We start from the raw sequence: 10,097 nt of genomic DNA, 5'->3' as shown, positions 1-10,097 counted from the left end.
AGCATAAATGAAGCCGTAAAATGACAGAGTGAATGAGGCAAAAGGCAGCTCAACTCTCCAGCATAATTGCATTTGGGCGCATTAAAAACAGAGCACCTGACACTATTCTGTGGGATGCTGGAACGCTGTATACACGCCACTGTCCACTGCTCCAAACCCACAGGCTGCAACACAGACAGTGAGCCCTAGTGTAAATGGGGGCGGAGTTACTATAACGTGTCCTGATTGGTTCACCAGTGGAACAAACGCCCCACACTAATACCAGATTGTATGATGTTTAGCAGCATCCCTGGCCTCAACCCTCCAGACGCCGGTAGCATCCCTCCCTCCCCATGAGCTGTGACAACAAAAGGGCCTCCGGGCATGTGCAAATATTTCAGGGGGACAGGATCAGTCCCAATCAACAATAGTGACCTAGAAGCTGCCAAGGTCACTAGGCTGAGTGAGGAACCCAGGACCCAGCAGGGGCAACCCGAGAAAAGTCCCACCAGCTCCCAAGGCTAAGAGCCTGTCTTACCACCTTTCTCCCCAGTCCTGTTCCCACCCCCAACCGGGGCTTGCTCCCCACAACTGCCTAAATATTGCCACCTACCCTGTCCCTCCTGGTCCCCCTCTTGCTGGGCTGCCTCTTCCAGGAAGCAGCCAGCAGGGGAGGACAGAAGACGCTCTCTTGGGTTATTCTGTCAGCAGCACACAGGGGCAGGTGTGGGGCCAGACCTCTGGGCTCCTGGACTGATGCTGTGTGCTTTATCCCTGCTGCAACTTCCCATCCTGCTGCTCCCCAGGGCCTCCCTGGGACACCAATCTGGAGGGCTGTCCTCAGGGTCTGGAGAGGCCAAGAGGATCATCAGAGGGCCTCTGGGGACCTGCAACCTCTACTCCTTCCTCCAACTCCCCAACACAACCAAGACTCCCTGCTGTCTCTGGTGCCCAGAGAGCCCCAGTCCCTACTGAGGACTAGGAGCTCCCAGTCTTGGGGGAAACAGGGCTGGAGTAGATGCCCTCAATCCCTTAGGGTCAGGGCAGGGACAGGAGGAAGGCAGGAGCTGGAGCAGCCCAGAGTGGAAATCCACTGGGAATCCAGTGGGAATCCAGGGCTCTGCCCTGGGGTCAAGGCAGCTGGAGGGCTTCCCACAATAAGGGTAATTTAGAGCTGGGTCATAGGGAGCGATTTCTCCTTGTCAATAGAAGTGTTCAATGTCTCCTGGACACACTGGATTGCCCCACCTCGCCTCATGGTCAAGTTCGACCCTATCCCTGTCGTCCTGGTGATCCGAGCCTGAGGGTCCACATCAACATAAGCCTCTCTGTGATATAACCAAGCAAATATTTGGTCTCCTGTGTTGTCCTTGTTCATTGACCACCGAGGAGACTCTTGTATGCTCACGAGGTGACTGGGAGCTGTGGGTTTAACATTACATCACATCTTCTGCCTCCAACTCAAACATCTGGCCTCACCTTTGAGTAGTAGTTTAGATCCACAGAAAGCCCCCTTCCTGGGTCCTCAGACCTATGGTTTCCCAATCCCCAGCATGGGAGTCAGACAGACCTCAATCTCCATGTGACCCTTTCCTTCACATGCTGTGTGACCTCCACCAACTGTTCTCATCTGCATAAAGGGGGTACCCATACCCTTGACCTCTCTTTGTGCATCTTGAGATAGCACTGTGCCTACAACAAATCCCCCAAATAGATTCTTCCAAACTCAGGAATGAGAAATTGATGCTTATGGAAAGTAATGTGGGGAAAAAGGGAAAAGACTTTGCATAAGCTGTCAGAAAGCAAAACCCTTTTAATATGCCTTATGTTCTTATCCAAGCACTGCTCCCCCTCCCCTTTCTCTCTCTCTTTTCCTCCCTATTCTTCTCCCCCTCTCTTCCTCTCTCACTCTCCCTTCCCTTTCCTTTCCTCATGTGAAAATTACCCTGCTACCAACTTTCTTCTCATTCTTCATTCCTTTCCCAGATTTGGCCCCATATCCAATTTTATTCAAGTGTCTGTTCAGATCAATTTAAAGGATTCCTATGCCACTACTTATCTCTCTGTATCTCTTTCTGTCTCTCTCTCTCTCCAGGTCACCTTCTGAACCCAATTTGACATAGAAAACCTCCCTTAGAATCTATCCCTTCCAAGGCAGCGAGAAATTATACATAGTAAATCATCTTCTTAGAGACTAAAAGTTTAATTTCTTTTGTGCATTTGTTATAATTTAAAAGACAGTAGTATAAACCATTGGTAAAGTGCTGGATGAAATGCTGAGTCATATATAATTACTCTGCTTAATTTTCTTAATCCTTATGTTGGAGGAGGGGAAAATCTTCCCTTGCATGAACATTCAAGAAGATCTTGTGCGTCACTGCCCAGACATATCCATGTGATGCCCCCCACCTGCCCATAAGAAGATAACACATTCTTAGGCAGAGTAATGGGAAGGAGTTCATCACATGGGGTCAAGAACAAGAGATCATGATCACTAGATCCCATGCAAGAGGGGTGTAAAAAATTGAGGAAAAACAAATACCCAGCATGTATCCAACACCCAATGATATGTATATTTTCATTTATTTGAGTTTCACCTATGAGTGAAAACATATGGTACCTGTCTTTCTCTGACTGACTTATTTCACTTAGCATAATACCATCCAGTTCCATCCATGTTGCTGCAAATGGCAGGATTTCATTCTTTTTTTTTAATGTTTATTTTTGAGAGAGGGAGAGACAGAGTGCAAGCTGGGGAGGGGCAGAGAGAGAGAGGGAGACACAGAATCCGAAGCAGTCTCCAGGCTCTGAGCTGTCCGCACAGAGCCCGATGCAGGGCTCAAACTCACAAACCATGAGATCATGACCTGAGCCAAAGTCAGACGCTCAACCAACTGAGCCACCCAGGCGCCCCAGGATTTCACTCTTTCTCATTGCCAAGTAATATTCCATTGTATACATAAACCACATCTTCTTTATCCATTCATCAGTTGATGGACCTTTAGGCTCTTTCCATAATTTGGCTATTGTTGAAAGCACTGGCATAAACCTTGGGGGACCTGTGCCCCTATGCATCAGCACTCCTGTATCCTTTGGGTACATTCTAGTAGTGCTATTGCTGGATTGTAGGGTAGTTCTATTTTTAATTTTTTGAGGAACCTCCACACTGCTTTTCAGAGAGGCTGCACCAGTTTGCATTCCCACCAACAGTGCAAGAGGGTTCCCTTTTCTCCACATCCTCACCAGCATCTGTTGTTTCCTGAGTTGTTAATTTTAGCCACTCTGACTGGTGTGAGGTGGTATCTCACTGTGGTTTTGATTTGTATTTCCCTGATGATGAGTGATATCTTACCTCAGTCCTATGAAAACAGAAGTTATTATCCCCAGCTCTTCTCCCATATTTCCTCATGAGCAAACTGGCTACCAGGAGCTTAGGGGACTGAATTTTCTCTGGAAGCTTTTCTTTATGGCATTCTTAAATATGGAATTCTTAAATAAGCTCCTTATTCCTGAGGCTGAAAATGATTGGGCTAAGAAAGGAGGTAAAGACTATATAGGTGGTGGTCTTCAGGGTGTTACTGTCCATAGAATGAAGGCCCTTGGGCTTGAGGTAAATAATGGAGGCAAAGTCGTAGTGCACAATGACCATAGTGAGGTGACACACACATGTAGAAGGTCTCAGCTGAGTAGATCCTCAATATGGCGGCCACGATGAAGACATAGGAGAAAATGATAAGGAATAAACAGCCCATCAGAGCTGAGACACACACCAGGATCACACCCAAGGTGACGGAGGATGTCTCCTTCCCACAGGCCAACTTTCGAAGGGAAAGCACGTGGCAGGCAAAATGGTGGATCACATTAGACCCAAAGAGGGTGAGGTGAAAAACTATCAGGGTCACCATCATCCTCATGACTGAACCACCAGCCCAGCACCAGGGGCAGCTGTGGGGACTCATGAGCACATTGTAGCACAGGGGGTGGCAGATGGCTATGTAGCAGTCATAGCTCATGATCATGAACAGAAAGGACTGCTCTGTGTCCTCATATCACTTTGCCCTCATTATTCATTCATATAGTAAAGAAATGGTATTCAACACTTATTTCATATGGAAATATTATAGGTGATGGGATCCAGCTATACCCAAGAACTAGGTCTCTGCTCTCTCTTTTCATGGTCCAGTGAAAGAATCTGTCATGTAACCAAAGATGACAGCACAGAATGGTCAGAGATGTGATGAAGGCAGCCTAGGGATCTGAAGAAGCTGGCGTGGGTCACAGATCCAACCTGGGATTTAGAGACTTTGGCAATTGGTGATGTCTACATTGAGACATGAGGGAGTGTAAGTATGATTCAGGCAAGGCAGGTAGGTGGAAGATGGGTTTCCTGACAGTATAGCAAGTGCAAAGGTTCAGAGTGACAGAGGCATGGTGCATTTGGGGACAATCATTGTCTAGCACAGCCCAGAGAGTTGGAGGTGGCTAGGGGAGTTCTGGAATGTGAAGGCAGATAGGTGGGTAGGGCAAGATCATGAAAGACCATGGCGTCCACTTAAAGAGTTTGTTCCAAGGAAAGTGAGGAACTCTAAATACTCTCAAAATACATATAGAAAAGATGGAAGGCCTGGATGGCTCAGTTGGTTAAGCATCTGACTTCAGCTCGGGTCATGATCTCATGGTTCGTGGGTTTAAGCCCCGCAATCTGGCTTTGTGCTGACGACTCAGAACCTGGTGCCTGCTTTGGATTCTGTGTCTCCCTCTCTCTCTGCCCCTCCTCACACTCACACTCTGTGTCTCCCTTTCTCTCTCTCTCAAAAATGAATAAACATTTAAAAAAATTTTAAATACACAGAAAAGATGTGTATGGTAATTGAGTATGTCAACATATTTGTAGATGTTTCCACTTGGGGGTCCTATGACGTCTGCTACATGTTCCTTCGTGGATTAATACTTACATGTTGTGTTGGGTCTGAAGCTAGCAGTGTAAATGCCGAGTCATAGGGGATACCTATGTTCAGCTTGAATAGATTCTGCCAAATGGCTTTCCAAAGTAATTATACCAAGAGGTACATTTCAAGCCCATGCACTATGGTCAGATTCCCATTTGTAGGGAGCCCCCTGGCTGCTGTGAGGGAAGCAGGCTGCTGAGGGCCGGTGGGGTGGGCAGACGCAGGAAGAGATGGGCAGAGGTGAGCGTGGGCATCCTGGACTGGGTCCAGTGGCAGACTGGAGGTTGATTTCAGAGGCAGAATGGACAGTGTTGCTGATTGGACAGAGGGACACAGGAAGTGAGCTGTTTCTACGCCTAACACTTAAGACCGAATGGGTGAGTTCTTCCCACAACAATGAACAATTCTTCAACTTCCCAGACACCAACCTGCAGTCCCATAATTCAGTTCACTTCTGACACGAACTACCTGGAGATGCCAGTGACAAGTTTTCAGTGTTCAGGGTACCTGCACTTTTGTCTGATGGGACTTCACAGTTGGGGTTTCTAAATTCCCCCCTTTCGTTTTGGATACTTTGCTGGAATGACTCACAGAAATCAGGAAAATGCAACACTTACTCTTCCCAGTTTACTATAAAAGACACAAGTCAGGAACAGCCAGGTGAAACAGGTGCATCAGGCAAGGTGTGGAGGAAGGACCGAGGACCTTCCATGCCCTCTCCGGACACGCCACCCTCCTAGCACCTCCACGTGTTCACAAATGGAAAGGTCTCTGATTCCCATTGCTTAGGGAGTTTTTGTGGAGGTTTTGTTACACAGACATGATTGATTAAATCATTGGTCCTTGGAGATTGAATATCAATCCATAGCCCCTCTCCCCACCTGGAAGTCCCAGCTCTCTGATCTCACCTTGGCCATTCAGGGGAGCAGCCTCCTTCCTAGAGTACCCAGGGGCCCCCAACCACCACGCATCTCCTTAGCATGCAAAATCCAGTATCATCACTCCTGAGACAAGGGCTTTAGGAGCTGTGTGTCATGAATTGGACAAAGACCAAATGTGTTATTATAGCCCAAGGATGCACGTACTAATGGAGATGTTCTGGCTCAGATCACCAGGACAACAGGGATAGGGTAGAACTTGACCAGTGGGGGGAGGTGGGGCTATCCAGTGTGACCAGGAGACACTGAAAACTTCTATTGACCAAAGGAAATCAGTCCCCAAGACCCAGCTCTAAATTACCCTTATTCTGGGACACCCTCCAGCTGCCCTGACCCCAGGAGGGAGCCCTGGATTCCCACTGTGGGCTGCACCAGCTCCTGCTTTCCCTCTGACCGTGCCCTGACCCTAAGGGATTGAGGGCATCTACTCCAGCCCTGTTTCCCCCAAGACTGGGAGCTCCTAGTCCTCAGCAGGGACTGGGGCTTAGGGCAGACAGGGACAGCAGGGAGTCTTGGTTGTGTTGGGGAGTTGGAGGAAGGAGTAGGGGCTGCACATCCCCAGAGATCCTCTGATGATCCTCTTGGCCACTCCAGACCCTGAGGAGGCCCTGGGGAACAGCCTGCTGGGAAGCTGCAGCAGGGATAAAGCACACAGCATCAGTTCCAGGAGCCCAGAGGTCTGGCCCCACACCTGCCCCTGTGTGCTGCTGACAGAGTAACACAGGAGAGCGTCTTCTTCCCTGCCCTGCTGGCTACTTCCTGGAAGAGGCAGCCCAGCAAGAGGTGCACTAGAAGGGACAGGGTAGGTGGCAATAATGGGACATTTGTTGGGAGCAAGACTCAGACAGTGGATGGGAACGGGTCCTGGTTGAAGGGTTGTAAGACAGATTCTTAGCTCTGGACACCTGCCAGGGGGGCTTCTCAGGGTGCCCATGCTGGGTCCTGGGCTCTTCACTCAGCCTAGTGCAAATGGCACTACAGAGGCCGTGAGTTTGGAATGTGACCAGCTGGTGCATCTGGTACAGACTGATGACAGGAAAGCAGCTCAGAGGACAGGGAAAGATATCAGCATCAGGGATAACACCCCATGTTAGGTAAACATGGAGCCCTTTCCATGAATCCTCTGGACCTTCTGAAGATAGTTCTCTGCTTACTCCCATTTTTCAGTTGGAGAGAGGAGGCTCAGGGCTAGAACGTTCTTTCTCAAACACACACACCAAAGCTGGGGCTTGAACCCTGGCCCTGATGACTGCACACCTGGGGTGCGTTTCAGACAGTTCTCTCTGGAAGCCAGAGTGCAGTGGGAGCAGAGGAGGGGCCTGGGGCAGTGAGCAGTGCAGGGAGGGAGGTGGAGCCATGCAGATGGATAGGAGCAGAGCACACAGACAGCTATTTAGCAGGGGGAGAGGGTGCTGAGTGATGGGGGTTGAGGCACAGAAGGGGGCTGACATGGGTGTCTCGGTTCCTGGTCTGGGAAGGGGGGAAGGCTGCATGGTCAGAAGACTTTATTTCCAGCTCACCAGCCCAGCCTTCCTCACTCTGGGAAAGTCCCTCCCTGTCCTGCTGGTTCCATGTCCTCTAGGCTCCAGGCTGACCCCTATTGTGGGGGATCCTTCGGAACAACACATCAGTAAGACCAGGGGGTGCAATTATGGCTGAGTCCTGCCCCAGATCCAAGGGTTTCAGGAGCTGTGGGCAGCATCGAGGCTCAAGTTATTCATAAAAACATTTTTGTTTTGTTTTATGGTGGATGTCAGGTGCAGAGGTTTGAGTCAATGACGTTTCTGGGTCGCTGCGCTTGACAAGCATTGGTTTTCATCACGTCCTTCTCTTACTTTGCTCACGTTCCCTTTCAACCACCTGATCCCTCCAGTGCCAACAACCTTCTCCCATACTAAAGGTATGTGCTTTGATTTGCATGTGCTCTTGTACATGCGTACTGTCTTCTCTGTGCATATATGTGCTGTGAATTATTCGTATCCTTTTAAATTTCATAGAAAAATTTTTGCTTTTTGATTTTATACAAAAATTATAAGTTTGCAGGAAAACACATACTGCCTCTCTCCCTCACACGGTTTCCTCTTTTACCTCTTGGAATAGTGTATTTGTTCCTGTTGGTGAGCCAATATGGCTACATTGTTGTGAGCCATCCTGTTGGTGAGCCAATATGGCTACAACCAGAGCCCACGGGATACATTAGGGTTCACTGTCTGTGTCGTGGGTTCTGTGGATTCTGACAGATGCATAATGGCATGTATCCACCATTACAGCATCCTACAGAATAGTATCAGCTGCTCTATTTTTAATATGCCAAAAGGTTATTATGCTGGAGCATTCGTCTGCTTTTTGCTTCATTCATTCAACACATCTTATGGCTTCATTTATGCTGCTGTGCGTGCTTCGAACTGGCTGGGGCTGCAGGGTTTGCATCCAGCCCATGGGTCCTGCCCCCTTCCAAAGAATGGATAAGCAGGCTTTCCAGTTCCCCACTAAAAGCAGTGCTACAGAAACACCCTCTGACATGCTCCCCCATAAATGCCTTTGAGCAATCGCGATAGATGTTCAGGAGCACAAGTGCTGGGGCACAGAGCACGTGAACTCCTCATTTCCACTATTCTGCACTCTCACAGGCTGTACACGAGGGTTGCGTTCTCTCCAAAACTGATCAACACTGGGGAGTTTCTAACTTGGGGCATTGAGTAGATATACACTGAATTTCCACTGCATTGTCCTTCCTTTGTCTCTCTCTGTCCCTCTCTCTCTTTTTTCTTATTAGCATGTTTTTATTTGCCTGTGCTACACCCTCTGTAAGTTCTCTGCTCAAACCTTTGCTCATTTTTCTTCCTTTTCCCTCTGCTTATTTCTGTATGGAGCTTTTGCTTGTTGTAGATGTAAATGGTTTCTTGTTTATTCTAGATCGTATTCCTTGGTCCTTTTTGCACAATGAACATGATTTTTCTCACCTTTCTGTCTCCATTAACTGGATCCAGAATATTTTCTGTTGGACAAAAACGCTTCTTGTTGATGTCGTTGTGTCTTTCAAAATCATGTAAGGTTTGTGCTTCTGGAGTTTAAAAAGTCCTTCTTGGGGTGCCTGGGTAGCTCAGTCGACTGAGTGTCTAACTTTTGATTTTAGCTCAGGACATGATCCCAGGGCCATTGAATCAAGACCCGGCCAAGCTCCACACTGAGCTTGGAGCCTGCTTCAGATTCTCTGTCTCTGACTTTTCCCCTCTCCCTTGCTCACTCTCTCTCTCTCTCAAAACCAAAAACAAACACAAAACAAAAGAAGATCCCCACTCCTAGTTCAAGAAAATTATTCTCCCCCACCTTCTTCTATTAACTTCATAGCATCATGTTTCATATTTATGTCAGAAACCCAATTGGATTCCACCCATGCATGTGTTTATAGGCAGAAATTCACATTTACTTTGCTTCTAAACGGGACGGATTTTCCCACCACAAACTCTTACACAATCCATCTTTTTCCATTGATCTGTGTCCCACCTTTATCATATATCAAGTTTTGCATCACACTGGGGTACTTACTGAGGTGTGCAGCCAACTTGATCGGTGTCTGTGGCTGCTCCAGGGTCACACTTGAAGATGACAACGATGTGTATGATGTCTGTCATGGGTCTCCACACCTGCCAGGGCATTTCTCTCCTAGTTAATCCATTTTAATGGTGCAATTGTAAATGGCACTGATTCCTTGATATCTCTTTCTGCTGCTTCATTATTGGTGAACAGAAACACAACCAGTGTTTGTACATTGATTTTATATCCTGCAACTTTGCTGAATTCACGTATCAGCTCTAGCAGTTTTTTGGTGGCGTCTTTTGGATTTTCCTTGTAGAGTATCATTCATCTGTGAAGAGGGAAAGTTTGACCTCTTCCTGCCAATCTGGATGACTTTTATTACTTTTGTTGCCTGATTGCTGAGGCTAGAACTTCCAACATTATGTTGAACAACAGTGGTGAGAGTGGACACCTGTGTTGTGTTCCTGATCTCAGGGGGAAAGCTCTCAGTTTTTCGCCACTGAGGATGATGTTAGCTGTGGGCTTTTCATATATGGCTTTTATGATATTAAGGGATGCTCCTTCTATTCCTGCTTTCTTGAGGGTTTTTATCAAGAAACAATGCTGTATTTTGTCAACTGCTTTTTCTGCATCTATTTAAAAGATCATAGGGTTCTTATCCTTTCTTTTATTAATGTGGTGTATCACATTG

The 10,097-nt window shown here is 47.6% G+C and overlaps 1 pseudogene; it reads right to left on the bottom strand.

Moving 5' to 3' along the window:
• Positions 1-3,399: 3,399 nt before the first annotated feature.
• LOC109247951 (olfactory receptor 10H3-like) lies at positions 3,400-9,501 on the bottom strand (annotated as a pseudogene).
• Positions 9,502-10,097: the final 596 nt, after the last annotated feature.

This window comes from Panthera pardus, unplaced genomic scaffold, assembly GCF_024362965.1.
Source record: "Panthera pardus isolate Hobbes unplaced genomic scaffold, ASM2436296v1 HiC_scaffold_8, whole genome shotgun sequence".
In the NCBI taxonomy this organism is placed as follows: domain Eukaryota; kingdom Metazoa; phylum Chordata; class Mammalia; order Carnivora; family Felidae; genus Panthera; species Panthera pardus.
The sequence above is the reverse complement of the archived record's forward strand: the minus strand, read 5'-3'. Positions and strand labels throughout refer to the sequence as shown.